Source organism: Tasmannia lanceolata, unplaced genomic scaffold, assembly GCF_043159265.1.
Source record: "Tasmannia lanceolata isolate RefF3 unplaced genomic scaffold, GAP_Taslan_0.1 ptg000015l, whole genome shotgun sequence".
In the NCBI taxonomy this organism is placed as follows: Eukaryota; Viridiplantae; Streptophyta; class Magnoliopsida; order Canellales; family Winteraceae; genus Tasmannia; species Tasmannia lanceolata.
Window position 1 is genome coordinate 64486422 of NW_027518692.1, and position 15651 is coordinate 64502072.

A 15651-nucleotide genomic window follows, 5' to 3' on the forward strand; every position below is an offset into this window, starting at 1 on the left:
CCAACCCTACGATTTGTGGAGGTAAAAGGGATGTCTTTAAACCTTCACAAATTAGTCCATTTTTTGCCTCCACAGTTCGAATGGTTAGGATGATCCTATGGATCTGATTTTTTGTGGACACCCTATCTATGTGAGGGCCTTAAAAATGAATGCTTTGGATCACCCAAATAATGTGGCCCCCACTGCATTTTAAGCTAGTGTGTAGATAACTTATCTACACGTGTGTAGGAACCGTTCTCTCTCTCTCTCTCTCTCTCTCTCTCTCTCTCTCTCTCTCTCTCTCTCTCTATATATATATATATATATATATATATATATATATAGGGGGAAATTCTCCCTAACTTACTTTTCTTCTCATTCTCTTCTCTTCTCTCTTCTCTCATCTCTCAACAATTACAACCATGGCATGTTTGGCTATACTGGAAAAAAAAAACTAAGAAGAAAACTTGGTAAAAATCAAAATTTTGAGGTTTGGTAAGGGGTAACCCATTTTTTAGATAAGAATTTTCCAAGTAAAAAATTTTCATTGAAAAACAAGCAATCAATGCTACAGCTATATGTTATTTTCCTGTGAACTTTTTTCACTAAAAAATCAAGGGAAAATTTTTCCATAGAAAAAAAATAAGTGCAGCCAGGGGTGCCCTTAGTGCATTAGAAACCAAAAGATTCAAGATAATTAGAGGTTTCATAAATGCTCCTTGTGAATAAGAAAGCATATGAACTTCCTCACCCTCACCAGCCAAGGAAGCATATGAACTTTCAGATGGGTTACCTGCAATTATATCACTGAAAATGATGAACCTGATCGAAGATAACCGAAAGGGCAAAACCATTTCCCTTGAGAAAGTGGACTTGTAATAACATTTCCCGAAATAATAAAATCCAAGGGTCTGTTTGCATTCGCGTTAAATAGAAGTAGAATGAAAGTAAAATGATGTAATTTTCCAAGTAAAAACAAGGAGGTGAAAATCCTATTTACTTTCTCTTTCCTCTTTGATTTGGGAGGAAACTCAAAAGGCTATTATTTGGAAAATTCCTTGAAGACAACGAAAGTAGATTGAACAATGCATGACAACAAAACATCCCTGAGAAGTGAAAAATGACGTCATTTTACTTTCCTTTCCCAGAGAAACACTTTCGGTGGAACCCAAATGGATCCCAAATGAAATCCTAGCTACATGATTTGCATCCTAGCGCTTCTTTGTAGTGACATTGAAAACCTCAAGAACATTTAGTAACTCTTTGGGCATAAAAGAAAATGTTAATTGACCAGCATGGAGGAGAGTAAATATACTTGATGGTCTGGACGTGTCTCATCAAAAGGTACTTGTAATCTTTCTTGGAGCCTTTGCAATCTTTTTTCCTGCAAGGAGAATACCATCAATGAGTTCTATGAGACAGATAAAAGCATTAAAAAGAATTTATGAATTTCTTTATCTACCGTATGTGTGTGTGTGTATATCGAGAGAGAGAGAGAGAGAGAGAGAGAGAGAGAGAGAGAGATCTTTGTAATGATTGACTCCCATATATGCTAATCATTAGAATTTTTTTCCCTCTTCCTACTGATCAGAAGCATCCAACAGCATTGCGCCTACAGGAGGGGGCGACTCCATATTATACCAGCATCTCTTTCGGTTATTCAATCATCCAAAGCTGTATAGTCCCATTCTGCCCGGATCTAATACCAAGTCATATCACACCAACTCTTTTGGGAAAACCGGTCTTCCGGTATCTAGGCATGGTTTATGCCATGATCAGTTCAGGTGTTTTTGGATCTCTTGTTTGAGCTCATCATATGTTTATTGCAGGCTCAGACGTTATGTGTGTTTACTTGTATAGATATACACAATGGCAATTGGTTTGACACTAATAAATTTAGGCATTTTCACCATGACTGCTTTTATTTTTTTACAAATAGGACAAACTGGCACGATTGCCATGCCTAATTCTAGGGTGTCTATACCATGCCCCATGCACATGCATGCTTACATTTGGTGAGTGCGCGTGAAGTCCAGTATTTTTCAGAATGTATAGTCGGCCCCACTTCAAATGATGATCTAAACCGTTAATTTGTTGTGCGACAACTTAAATAGGTTGTACCCCGTAGATCATCTCCATAGGATGTTCCTAACCCTCCGATCTGTAGAGGGAAAGCACATTATAGAAACCTTTATAGATAGGAGGGTTAGGATCATCCTATGGAGATGATCTACAAAGTACAACCTATTTACATCATGGCCCAACAAATGAACGGTTTAGATAATCCCTTGAAGTGGGCCCCACTGTACTTTTTGAATAATATTAGACTTATGCGCCCTCACCATATAAATTCTCTATACTGCAACGACAAATCCGTAGCGATATGCCGAAGCACTTCTGTTTTGACCGGTGGCATTTCTTTCTCGAAGACTCTTCACCAACACCAGGAATCGCGGCAAGACCTGAGATCTCGGAATGCGGTTAGCTATTCAATCTTTCTCGAATCCCTAGCAGCTTTCTCAATTCAGGTCCTGGAAACGATAGGCGTCAGCGGCAAGGACTAAGCGGTGGCGAAGTAAGGGACCTATAATTATAGTTGGAGAAACCAGTAGAGAACCTCCAGTGTAGCCAATTATAAATAGAAACAGAAAAACAACAAAAAATTGAAAGCAACCACAAAAATGAGTGTATTTATTGAAAGTCAGAAAAACATGAATGCATGATGAAAGTCTACCTGAAGAGGGCTCAAAGAATAATCAAGAGTCTTTTCACCATGGCGTTTATTTCCAGAGCGGTAAAGGAGTCCTCCAATCCATGATCGTGATCCAACCATAGCATTAGCTGTGTCCACAAAATCAGGTGACAATATCATGTGAAATGGAATGTTCCAGGTGTGATCTTGTTTGAATCTAATTTTGAGATGAACAATACTAGAAACACAATTCAAAACAAATCTATGACAAAGAAACAACAATGAGGGAGGTTTTTGATATGACAATATCTAAAGACAGGAAATCCAACAGTTAAGCATAGTTAAACATGGGGCACAAACAGCAGATATCACATGACAAAGACCGGCAATAAGAATTCGTCAGTTCGCAGGTAGCTAGCTCAAAGAGAACTGACAATCTAACATGAATAGCATGGAACCTTTCAGCCAACGTACGTTCCTTAGTTAAAATGCAGGTGGACTTTTCATGTAATTTATAATACTTCAGATTAATAACTAGTCAAATAGAACGAATGCTTCAAGGAGAAGAAGGCAAGATGATTAGGATCACTGGTAGCATAGCACCTTCCCACCAACCTAAATTTCTTAAGTACACCAAATCTATCTGAGTTGTTTCCTAACAGAAACTTCCATGATAATCATATGAAATCATCCACCATGAAAATATAGGTGAATCAAGATTAGCATTAATTATTAGAATACCATTAAAAGAGAAGCACAAAATAGAGAATGCTTTAAAACAGAAAAGCGGTCCGTATACATAGTGTGAATCTAAAAAAAAAAAGAATAAAGAGAGGGAGAGACAAACAATGATTTGGAGAGTTTGCAAGTTAGACATGGACAGGTAAGTTGGAGTTAGACTGACACCAGGGTTGTTAGACACGGCAATCCCTGAAAGCCCACCGCAACGACAATTTCATGAGTCCTAACTCCTATCTAGGACTGTAGGTGGGTCTCTTTTTTGAATTGTACCCTTGCTCCCTGTGTTATTATATTTTTCAACTTAACTAATTAAGCTTAAATATTAATGAGCACACACACACACACACACACACATATGGAAAAAGTGTTTCTGGTCTATTGACAAGATAAGTTATCTGGTCCATCGACCAAAACACATTGTGCCCTCCACTTTTGGATGGGTTAGGATGATCCTATGGAGCTGATTTTTGGTACACACCCTATCTATGTAAGGGCCTTTAAAATGAATGCTTTGGATCATCCTAACAAGTTCATATAACTTATCTACACTAGGGTGTAGGAACTCTTCTCTCTCTCTCTCTCTCTCTCTCTCTCTCTATATATATATATATATATATATATATATATATATATATATAGAGAGAGAGAGAGAGAAGTGTTCCTGCGCAGCTGCTCAGATAGCTTATCTGAGCAGCTGCTTCAAAATCTCATGTGGCCCACATTTTTTAAGTGATCCAAAGCATTCATTTGAAAGGCCCTTCCATGGATAGGGTGTGTAACAAGAATCAGCCCTATAGGATCATCCTAACCCAATCAAAGGTGGGGGGGAAAATGGACAGACACTGTTTCTGACCATTTTTTCCCTCCACAAATGGCAGGGTTAGGATGATCCTAAAGGGCTCATTTTTGGTACACACCCTATCCATGGAAGGGCCTTCCAAATGAATGCTTTGGATCACCTCAAAAATGTGGGGCCACATGAGTTTTTGAAGCAGCTGCTTAGATAAGCTATCTGAGCAGCTGCGCAGGAACACTTCTCTCTCTCTCTCTCTCTCTCTCTATATATATATATATATATATATATAGAGAGAGAGAGAGAGAAGAGTTCCTACACCCTAGTGTAGATAAGTTATATGAACTTGTTAGGATGATCCAAAGCATTCATTTTAAAGGCCCTTACATAGATAGGGTGTGTACAAAAAATCAGCTCCATAGGATCATCCTAACCCATCCAAAAGTGGAGGGCAAAATGGACAGACACCGTTTGCCACAAATCTGCCCATTTTTGCCCTCCACTTTTGGAGGGGTTAGGATGATCCAATGGAGCTGATTTCTGGTACACACCCTATCTATGATGGGGCCTTGCAAATGAATGGTTTGGATCACCACAAAAAATGTGGGACCCATGTGTTTGGGCCCTCAAGCTCATATAAGGTATATGAGCTTCAAGCTCACAATCATTTTCCTCTCTCTCTCTCTCTCTCTCTCTCTCTCTCTCTCTCTCTCTCTCTCTCTCTCTATATATATATATATATATATATATATATATATATATGAGGAAACTGTTGGTGAGCTTAACCAAACTGTTGGTGAGCTTAACCAAACTGTTGGTGAGCTTAAGCGCCCAATCACATGGGGGGCCATTTTGTTAGGATGATCCAATGCATTCATTTGAAAGTCCTTTACATAGATGGGGGTGTACCAAAAATCAGCTCCATAGGATCATCCTAACCCCTCCATTTGTGAAGGACAAAAATGGACAGACACAAATCTGCCCATTTTTTTTCCTCCACAAATGGAGGGGTTAGGATGATCCTATGGAGCTGATTTTTGGTACACCCCCTATCTATCATAAGGCCTTGCAAATGAATGGTTTGGATCACCACAGAACATGTGGGACCCATGTGATTGGGGAGCTTAAGCGCACCATAAGTTCGGTGCGCTTAAGCTCACCAACAGTTTCCTCTCTCTCTCTCTCTCTCTCTCTCTCTCTCTCTCTATATATATATATATATATATATATATATATAGGGACCATCGCAGAAAGGCATCTTGCGGTTGGTTGTTGCATGAGAGAGCAGACACACAGGCTCACTTTTCAGCAAATTTTGTTGTATTCATTTAATTCATCTGAGAGGTATCAGGTCTCTCAGATCTCATGCAAAAGCCAACCGCGAAATGCCTTTCTACGATGGTCCCTAGCAAATCCCTATCACACATATGCTATTATTATATAAACATAAGTTCATATAAATAGTAAATGCATAAAAACATATCTAGATAAGTAGAAATATATATATATATATATATATATATATATGTGAGGAAAATGATTGTGCGCTCAAGGGCCCAAACACATGTTTTTGTGGTGATTCATTTGCAAGGCCCCATCATAGATAGGGTGTGTACCAAAAATCAGGTCCATTGGATTATCCTAACCCCTCCAAAAGTGGAGGGCAAATGTGCAGATTTGTGGACAAATAGTGTCTGTCCAATTTTCCCTCCACTTTTGGATGGGTTAGGATGATTCTATGGAGCTGATTTTTTGTACACACCCTATCTATGTAAGGGCCTTTCAAATGAATGCTTTGGATCGTCCTAAAAATGTGGGCCCACATGAGTTTTGTGCCCTCGAACGCATATAAGCTCTATACACGCTCGAGCGCACAATCATTTTCCTCACAGCTGCACATATAAGCTATTTGTGCATGGCTACACAAACCAAAGTGGGGGCCACATTTTTTGGGGGATCCAAAGCATTCATTTGGGAGGCCCTTCCATGGATAGGGTGTGTACTAAAAATCAGCCCTTTAGGATCATCCTAACCCTGCCATTTGTGGAGGGGGAAAATGGGCAGAAACAATGGCTGTCCATTTTCCCCTCCAACTTTGATTGGGTTAGGATGATCCTATAGGGCTGATTTTTGGTACACACCCTATCCATGGAAGGGCCTTCCAAATGAATGCTTTGGATCCCCCCAAAAATGTGGCCCCCACTATGGTTTGTGAGCCATGTACAGATAGCTTATATGTGCAGCTGCACATACTTCATCTCCTCTCTCTCTCTCTCTCTCTCTCTCTCTCTCTCTCTCTCTCTCTCTCTCTCTCTCTCTCTCTCTCTCTCTCTCTGTCTCTCTCTCTCTCTCTCTCTCTCTCTCTCTCTCTCTCTCTCTATATATATATATATATATATATATATATATATATGGCTTACTTTCCTACGCTCGAGCTTCTTTTTTTTTTGATGACGTAGGATGTCCCCACCCCCTCCGGGAGTAGGACTAGTCCCTACGGAAACAAGCAACGACCCACTCACCACGTGTATCAGGTAAAAAAAATTCAAGTAACAGGGTGATCCAAAGCATTCTTTTGGAAGGCCCTATATGAAGTGGGCCCCACAGAGCATCCATAACGTGGGAGATATGCTGGCCATCAAATAGATGGTTTGGATCATCCAATAGTGGGGCTGGATAATGGTTTTAGCCATCAAATGGACGGTTTGGATCATCCTATGGTGTGGGCTAACAGCCGCAAATGTTGACTTTTGATCCACATAACATTTGGGATGTGCTAGCGTCCAATGCTAAAGGCATTTCGCGGATGGTTTGTTGCAACTGGCAGCAGCCACCTCGTGAATGAAGAGAAAATCTGCAACAGAACATCTGCGACATGTCTTCTAAGATGGATGCTAGCAAATCCCTAAACATTTTAATCTTCCACGTGTTAAGCTAATGGTTTTTTCAACAAAGTAAAAAAAAATTCTGAATTTCCGTATCTTATTATATATATATATATATATATATATATATAACGGAGGAGACGTAAATATCTCTGACTACCGAGGACACGTAGCATAAAGGATTCCAGAGTCCCGATTTTACCCTTTCATGTATGTACTTAATACACACAGCAGCAAAGGGGTGAATCGTAAAATTCAAGGGAGAGAGAAACTGAGAGACATATGGATAGGGATGTGGTGGTAAAAATATAACGGTGACGTGTAAATCCGATAGAAATTCTCTGATTTTCTCTTCTGCTATATATATATGAGAAAAGTGTTCCTAAGCTATAGCTTAGATAAGCTTATCTAAGCTATAGCTCTAAAACACATGTGGCCCCACATTTTTTGGGGATCCAAAGCATTCATTTGGAAGGCCCTTCCATGGATAGGGTGTGTACCAAAAATCAGCCCTATCGGATCATCCTAACCCTACCATCTGTTGAGGGAAAAAATGGGCAGAAACATGGACACACAGTGTCTGTCCATTTTCCACTCCACTTTTGATTGGGTTAGGATGATCTTATAGGGCTGATGTTTGGTACACACCCTATCCATGGAAGGGCCTTCCAAATGAATGCTTTGGATCCCCCAAAAAATGTGGGGCCACATGTGTTTTTGAGCTATAGCTTAGATAAGCTTAGATAAGTTATAGCTTAGGAACACTTTCCTCTCTCTCTCTCTCTCTCTCTCTCTCTCTCTCTCTCTCTCTCTCTCTCTCTCTCTCTCTCTCTATATATATATATATATATATATATATATATATATATATGGGGAAACGTTTTCTACGCGATACCTCAGATAAGTTATCTAAGCAAGAGTTCAAAAAATCATGTGGGCCCACATTGTTTGGATGATCCAAAGCATTCATTTGATAGGCCCTTACATAGATAGGGTGTGCCCAACAAATCAGCACCATAGGATCATCCTAACCCTTCGATTTTTGGAGGTTAAAAATGGACAAATTTGTGGAGGTTTATACCCATCCACTTTAACCTCCACAAATCGAAGGCTTAGGATAATCCTGTGGAGCAGATTTTTTGTGCACACTCTATCTATCTTTGGACTATCCAAATGAATGCTTTGGATCATCCAAACAATGTGAGCCCACATGATTTTTTGAGCTCTTGCTCAGATAACTTATCTGAGGTATCGCACAAAAAACGTTTCCCCTATATATATATATATATATATATATATATATATATATATATATATATATATATATATATATATATATATGAGAAATAGGTTTCTGCGCTCGAGCACAAAAACTGAAGAAAAATAAATAACTTTTGTGCTCATAGCCTTGTGGACAAATGTTCAACATGCTCAGCGTCCCCAAATCAAAATTTCTCCGCTCATTCCCGCTGGAACAATTTTGTCTTTTCAAGCTCGTAGTACCTTGCAGATACATACATTAGTAATCTATTTGACCTAACCTGTGTGTGTTTAAGACTAGTAGAAAGAGGGCATTGACTTGACGCGGAGACTTGTGGAGTCAAGTGGATAAAAGAATCTATACTTTCAGTAAGCGCAATACTCGAGGGTTCTTTCCGCATCACCAAAACGGATTAGGTGCTTGACACCCATGCTAGCCATGGATTCGATCCATAAGTCATCGGTTCAAATCCGATAAAGGGCTTTTTCATGCTATGTCACAAATATCTCTGATATTTTCAAAATATAGCATTTTTATCGCGAGATTTTGATAAAACAACAAAATCCCAAACTAATCCCGAGATTTAAAAAATATAGCGATATTTTCGTTTTATTCATAAAATATCCCGATAATATCACGATATTATTCCGATATTTTTATTTTATATTTTTTTCTTAAATTTAATATTTTTATATGTTTTAAATAATTTTATTTTTACCGTTTATTTCCCGATATAAACCCGAAAATAATAATAAAAATTAATATATCCCGAGATTTACCCCTGCCGAGAAATTCCCGAGAACGACATTTGTGACATTGTTTTCATGGAGCTCCACTCTTAGTCTTCATTTTTCAGCAGGATAGACCTCGATAAAAAACTGAAGAGTAACATAAAAAATGTATTAAAGGGGAATCATTTGTTCTTATCATTCTTTCAATAGAAAGAAATAAGAAAAGGTGTCCGACACGGCAATTTTCCTTCTTATGGACTGGAAGCTGCATTACCTTGAACAAAAGTAAACTTCAGGTATGATTGTGGAAGAATGAAATAAACAAAACAAGTGAATCACATTAAAAACTTTACATTGGACATGAAAGACTCTAACAGAAGGCAGTGGAACTCCTAGGAGCAGAGAGCTCAAATGAACTAAAATCTTGACGTGCTTGAATAACAATGAATCCATGGCCAAACTCCTTCACAAAAAGGAACTGAGAGCATTGAAATACCTAAAATTACGAAATCTACGTGCATTTAGGAATGATAGGAATAATACCTAGGTAAATTTCATGGCTTAATTAACCAAATAACATGAGAAAATTGCCAAACTCAAAGAGATAAATTGGTACATACATGAAAGAAAAGTGAAATAGAGAATGAAGCAGAGGAATTAACTTGTACTCACTAAAACATTGAGCCCACTGTGATATCACATGAGTGAAATTATGTGCCCATTCTAGTTCTTCGTATTTTGTCTTTTCCCTCCAACAAATGTCGTCCTCATCAACCTGTATTCAGAAGCATCACTGAGATTTATGCGCTTCAATAGCCAAAAATATGCCAATCAATTTATAAATTGGATAAGTTGACCAAGTTTTTTTCCAGGCCCAACGCATCAAGTCCAAACTCTGAATTTATAAAAACTTGGTCCGGTCGATGACTAATTGGGCCCATTATTGTTAAAGTTCCAAAGTTCACCATTGTATAAGCCCATGTAATCTCAGAAATCAAAAGATGGTTACATAGCTGATCCCATATTTTTTTAACATGAGAGTGCCAAAATGAGAAAATTCAGAGAGATGGGAATATATTGCGGTCCAAGACAATTTGTGGATCTCGCGCAAGAACCAAGTCAGAAAGCCCAACTCAAGGTGGAAACCAATTTTCGAAAATGATAAATTGGCACTGTGCGCCATTTTTTTTTAAAAAAAAAAAGAAAGAAAAATGGCACTGTGAGAGTCATCCACTATGCCAGAGTAAAACCTTGCCAAGTTTCCATATATGGCAAGAGGAATTGATAATGCAGAGTAAAAAGTTAAAAAGGCATCACAAGAGAGAGAAAGAGGGGCCTAGTATTTTTCCGAAACTTTGAATTGACAATTCCAACAGTCAGACTTTCCAATTAAAGAGGGGAAGGTAATAAGTGCCAGCATGCCCAATTTCAAATGCATAAGCTTCTTGAGCACATAGCCCTCATCAGTTGTTAGAGATTTCATCATATTCTTTTGGAAAAATATATACGTTGTCTACGATTGAAAAGAGGGGCAAAGGAAGTTGGAGTAAAATTTTCCAAGATCATACATACTTGGAATGAAGGCGGTACAATAGCAATACACACTACGGACAGAAAGTAAAAGTGTATTCTGCGAGCCAATGGAAATCAGACAGGGTTTATTTAATTTTGGATATTAGGGAAAAGGAAATCGATTTTACAATGGGGGGAGGGGAAATGAATGGAGGGGCAGAAGGGAAAGATTGGGGTGGGAGTTTCATTAGGTTTTACTGACCCGTTGAAGAGAAGAGCAGGAAGGGATGCAATGGCGACGTCTTAATCTCATCTCTCAAACGACGATATTCCATTGCTTGGATCCTTTACATAGTCCGCCTTTGAATTTCAATTTCAAACGGAAAAGAAAGAGAGAAAAGGGAAAGCAAATAAATGATTGCAGCAGCAAATGCCGTGGTCTACAGGGAACACGAGAACAAAAGAGGAGTGAGAGACGAATGACAAGTGGGTTATCAACGCAATCAAAGGGCAGTCCGGTCTGGTGAATACCCTAACCTAATCAAACAAAAAACCTTTTTTGCCATCATGGAAGGAGAAAAGAAAGAGAAAAAGGGTTGAAGAGAAAAAGTAACGATTCCTGTTCGACCAGACTGATATTATGAATAAAAAAATAAATAGATGGGATAGGGCTGACCTGTGATTGTGATCGAAAAAGGAAGCGTGGTGTTAAGAAAGATTGGGGGCAGAGGATGAGAGCATTTGAGGCTGATCCGCCTGTCTTGGGTATGAGGTTGCTGATGCTGCTGCAGGCGGCAACAATGGGTCGGGGGCACCACCCGCACCGTTATCGGACCAGATCAGAGAGAGAGAGAGAGAGAGAGAGAGAGAGAGAGGAGGAACCGAAGCCTGCTCTCTCTCCCCTCCCTCTACACCAGAGACCTGATGAAAAAGCCAACTGAAAAACCGCCGACCCCGTAGTGGGTGGGAAATCATTGGAGGACAAAAAGCTTTACCTTTTTTTTTTTTTTTTTTTTTTTTGTTTATAACTCGAGACATGGTGCCAAGAGGGGGCGGCGTGTGTAACCCGGAAGGGTGTGGCTCTTTGGCGTAAAGTCATGGGTTTGCTCCCCAGTGCCCAGCGTGCAATCCCCACTTGTTTACTCGATGTGCGTGGTCTTCCGGGTGCACGCATCCCTAGGGAATAGTCCCGTCCTACAAAGTGGGGTGGGGATACGTTATGGCACCAAAAAAAAAGAGAGGAGAGGGCGTGTACCAGAAAAGAAAAGAAAAAGAGTATCTCTCTCCAATGTAGAAAAATATGAATCATTATTTAATGCATATTTATCTTGAAATAGAAAAGTAGGAATACCATGTTCAAAGATTCACAGATTCTAAGAGACAAGGAGATATGCTATCCCGGTTCATTGCAGACCGTATGGATAAGCAGATTTTAGAATTTAGGTTTTAGTTTGAAAACAGTGTAAAAGAGGGTTCATGATCAAGCTGTGGTATGATGTCCTGACAGCATTTCTTAGATTTTAAGTAAGAAATCCAGGTTTTAGAAATCTCTCCCCCATCATAAGATTTCTAAAACTTGAAAACATGAGACAATCTCCTACTCTCTTGTTGTAGGAAAGAAGACCGAGAAATCATAAAACGACGACTGGTCTATTTCTTCTCTCGTCTCCCATCTAAGGGGCCGTTTGGATATGCGGATTTTAAAATACAGGTTTTAGTTTGAAAACAATGTAAAAGAGAATGATTCACATCAAGAGAGTTTAAATTAGCATTTTAAAATAGAGACAAGTGGGTTAATCTTTGAAATTGAAGACCCGTGCGATTCAACGGTAACCAAAAGAATCTAAGAGTGGTAGACTTTTACTATCTTAAAATATTTTATCAAGCTAAGAAGCAGATTCAGTCTCTCTTAGTATTCACGTCATATGTTTTGTCAAATCATTATCCGTCGCTTGTCAAAGTCTTTCTTTGTCGAGTCAGAGTCAAGTTTTGAAGTTCTGTTTAGTCAATATCCTCCCAAAGCTGGGGTGGTAAAAGGGAGGGAAGGAAGAGAATATGTGCTTCTTATGAGCGGTGGAAAACAGAGCAAAGTTTGGAATGTGGCAAGCTCTTAAAGCCATTTGAAGTATCGGAGGCTGGCAGAGATGAATAGAATTTCTGAGTAGAACCAGTTTCTTGTACTTGAAAAAAGCTTGGTAAACTCATGTGTTCTTGAGAAAAACTTTGTAATCCCAAGAGATCATTAATGAAAGCTTTCTGTTTATCCTTTTGATCCCTTTATTGTTGCTCTCCAATGAATTTTGTCATTGAAGTAATTATACTAGGGGCATCTTTTATGACTTGTGTCATAAAAGATGTCAATCGAACAATAATATTTGAGATGACTATTCTCATCAAATAGAGAATAGAGGAACTTGAATACACTCTTCTGGTTCAAGCTCTTCAATCAAATTGTTTTCTTTCTGAGTCAAGTTTTCAGAAAATCTTTACTCCCAGCGGAGTCTAGAATTCACTCCTGCAATTTTCAAATTCCAGCAGATTTCTTTTCAATTATTTTTAAGGGTTAATACCCGAAAATTTCTTCATCCTTGCTTGAGTTTTGTCTTCAGCAAAGATCATGCATTTTCAATCATTCTCAGGCAATAATGATTTATTCATCTGGTGAAATCGATCAAAGTTGGTCATTTCTTCAATCATTTCAATGAATTTTATTTTCGCCATTGGCTCCATGATTTGGAGTTTGGCATTTTCTTTTATCATTTTGGAGATTTCTGCCAATGGCTCCGTGTTTTGGAGTTTGGTATTTTCTTTTATCATGTTGTATATATTTCGCCAATGGCTCCGTGATTTGGAGTTTGGTCCTTTTCTCTCACCATTTGAGAAGGTTTAAAAAAAAATTGCCAATGGCTCCATGATTTGGAGATTGGTCTTTTCTTTCACCATTTGAAAGATTTTAAAAAAATATTTCCGCCAATGGCTCCATGATTTGGAGATTGGTTTCTTTTCTTTCACCATTTGAAAGATTTTAAAAATATTTTCTCCAATGGCTTCGTGTTTTGGAGATTGGTCTTTTTTCTTTCACCATTTGAAAGATTTAAAAATTGTTTCCGCCAATGGCTCCCTGATTTGGAGTTTGGTCTTTCTTTCGTCATTTGAGAAAGTTTCAAAAGAAATCGCCAATGGCTCTGTGTTTTGGAGTTTGGTATTTTTCTCTCATCGTTTGAAAATGATTTCTTCTTAAAGGAATTTCCAGTGAAGTAGCTCCGTATGTTTGGAGTCTGGGCTTTTCTTTAAATCACGAAGAGTTTTTTAGAAGTAAGAAACTACCAGTGAAATTGAGCTTTGTGTGTTTGGAGTCTGGTCTTTTCTTCTTCGCCCGTGACAATTAACATTGAAATGTCAAATAGTGACCTGTTTAATTGTCGCTTCGCAATGTACCGCTACCTAATGAGTTAGGAGTCAGGTATATCTGCGTGGATTTATATGGAACCCTTTTCGCAGGACTGTATCAATCTTGGATGACCCGCTACCTTAAAAGAGAGGAGTCAGGATTATCTGGATGGCTAAACAGATGAATTTTCAGCAATGGTCTGTATAGCTATCGCCCCTTTTTGTTTTGAGGTAGTTTTGACAACTGACCAAGCAATATTTGGTCTGATCGTTAAAACTTGCTCATCCCTTTAAATGATATCATTTTTGGCAATTGACCAAGTGATATTTGGTCTGATTGTCATCAAAACCCTTATTCATTGATACAAGTGTGTGTTTGTAGTGCAATTCTATTATTTGAGTGATTCGTTTTGTGTTTACCAGAATTTTGGTTTACCAATAAATAAAAAAAAGAGTATACTTTGTGCATGTTGGTTTTCGTAAAAGTCATTGTTGACCGATATGGTTTATCGAGTTCAGGATTAGAGAGAGGCTATCTTATTTTTTTTTAGAAGTCGAGAGTCGGTGAGAGGCCACCTCTCAATGTTTGCAGATTTAGAGCCTTCTTGTAAGATCATTTTGCCGTTTTACCTCTGTGAATACCATTTCAAAACAAAGACCCAAAAATTTGCTTTACTTTGTTTTCGGGTCGGCCAAAATGTGTTCTCTGTTCAGCTTTGACATTCGCGCATTACACACGCTCTGTCAAAGAGGGGCATCTGTAGACACCCCATTTTGACCGGACCCAAGTTCGTGTTGATTGTGCAAAACCTCGTCCAATGAGTGTGTGGATGCCCCAAAATCTTAAAAAAAAGAAAGTATTCATCAATATACCTCATGGGGCTGTATGGGAGAAGAAAATGGGAGTCGTTGTTATTCACCCTGTTTTTTACTTGGACCACCCTCTTGTGCATAAAGAGCTAACAAAATACACCTATAAAGAGTTGTCCAAGGGAGAAATAGAGGGCTGGTATGTTTGTTAAGGGATTCACTTTACCCAAGCCACCCTATCTTTTTGTAGAATAATAAAAAAGAGTAGTCATGAAATGCATTAAAGAAGGGCTGTCAAGAGAAGCAAAAGAGGGGGCTGAATATATCATTTCCCTTTTATTTACACACCTACTTACCTAGATTACCCTTTTGCAATGAAATGGCTTGAAAAGGTATGTCTGAAGTGACGACCACAGACCGGAGCACAGAGAGAAGAGTCCTCAGGGCCGCAGCCCTCGACGGTCACGGCCGCCCTCTGTGAAGAACCAATCTCTCTCTCTCTCTCTCTCTCTATATATATATATATATATATATATATATGTAGAGAGTTCTCTACACACTAGCTTAAAATACAGTGGGGGCCCACATTGTTTGGGTGATCCAAGCCATCCATTTTAAAGGCCCTCACATAGATAGGGTGTCTACAAAAAATCAGATCCATAGGATCATCCTAACCCTACGATCTGTGGAGGTAAAATGGACGTCTTTAAACCTTCACAAATTAGTCCATTTTTTGCCTCCACAGTTCGAATGGTTAGGATGATCCTATGGATCTGATTTTTTGTGGACACCCTATCTATGTGAGGGCCTTAAAAATGAATGGTTTGGATCACCCAAATAATGTGGCCCCCACTGTA

The 15651-nt window shown here is 38.8% G+C and overlaps 1 long non-coding RNA gene across 1 annotated transcript; it reads right to left on the reverse strand.

Annotated features, from left to right (window-relative positions):
• Positions 1–997: 997 nt before the first annotated feature.
• Positions 998–11588, reverse strand: LOC143846551 (uncharacterized). The gene is made up of 4 exons (XR_013234781.1): positions 11271–11588; positions 9755–9857; positions 2714–2820; positions 998–1363 (listed from the first exon to the last, which is right to left on the reverse strand). It is a non-coding gene; the product is annotated as an uncharacterized LOC143846551 (long non-coding RNA).
• Positions 11589–15651: the final 4063 nt, after the last annotated feature.